Source organism: Lycium barbarum, chromosome 7 (genome assembly GCF_019175385.1).
Source record: "Lycium barbarum isolate Lr01 chromosome 7, ASM1917538v2, whole genome shotgun sequence".
Taxonomy (NCBI): Eukaryota; Viridiplantae; Streptophyta; class Magnoliopsida; order Solanales; family Solanaceae; genus Lycium; species Lycium barbarum.
In genome coordinates, this window is record NC_083343.1 from 111,392,897 (window position 1) to 111,394,364 (window position 1,468).

Here is a 1,468-nt window from a genome sequence, read left to right on the forward strand (position 1 = left end):
TTTCAGTTTTATGCAGCTTCTACTGCAGCTGGTCAGACTAATAGTACAGTAGTGCTTCTCCAGGGTTAGCTTGGTTGGAAACAAAAAACGGAAAAGGACTAAAATTACCCCTGAACTTTGAAAAATAGTTCATCCATACCCTTCGTTATACTTTAGGTCAATTATACCCTTACAATTATACTATGAGGTCAATTATACCCTTATATCTAACTGCTGCCACGTGGCATCATCCCAGCCCTTCAAAATTATTTTACCCTCAAATAATTTTTTACCCACTAAAATAACTCAACTCGACCCGAATTTTTTTTTTCCAGCAAAAATAATACGGATAATTTTTCTAGCAAAATAAAATAAAAATAATTCCGTATTATTTTTGCTGGAAAAACAAATTCGGGTCGGATTGAGTTATTTTAGTGGGTAAAAAATTATTTGAGGGTACAATAATTTCGAAGGGCTAGGATGATGCCACGTGGCAGCAGTTAGACATAAGGGTATAATTGATCCCATAGTATAACTGTAAGGGTATAATTGGCCCTAAAGTATAACGAAGGGTATGGATGAACTATTTTTCAAAGTTCAGGGGTAATTTTGGCCCTTTTCCGAACAAAAAATATAATAGTGGGTTAAATAATACTCCCTCCGGCCTTATCAAATCAAGAAAGAATTAATCTTATTTTTTCTAGATCTGCACTTATTAAGTGTAAAGTGATTGAATTTCAATACCTATTTAATTAGGGGTAGTTTAGTCAAATTACTTATTTTTACCTAAAAGTTAGTATTTTTTTAAGGGGTGTGGAAATGACTAAGCGGACACTCTTTTTGAACAGGAGGGAGTAATGGAATTATTTAGCTTAAAAGTGAGTTATATAGAAATTAATAAGGCAACAATTGTTTATGTGATGATTAATAATAAAAACATTATTATGCGGTAATTAATAGTTAAGAAAATCTTATAGATGGAATAATCCCTCTAAGACATTTCTCTCTAAAAAACTTAAACCATGTGTTACTCATACACGTAATTTTATATCGTATGAATGATTCACAGATTCCTGCATAATTTAATGCGGGTATATTTAGTACCGCCAACCAAACATTGTGTTACTTTATGCGAGGTTTTATGTTAAGATTAGTTATTTATATTCCTCAACTATATATTACATTATATTATTTTATGCGAGAGTTTATGCTGAGGTTAATTCTTTCTATACCCCAATCAAACGACAGTGGTATATTTTTATTGGAAGATATTTGATTCGTTGGATTAAAATGAGATATACGAGGCTTAATAATATTGATCCCGTTTGGATTAGCTGATTGTAAATAACTGATAAGTTTTAAGCGCTGAAAAGTGTTTTTAAGTGCTGACATTGATTTTATAAATAAGCAGTTATGTGTTTAGATAGAAGCTGAAACTGTTAATAAGCAGTTAATGTGTTTGACAAAAAAGGGCGGGCAATTCGCAGAA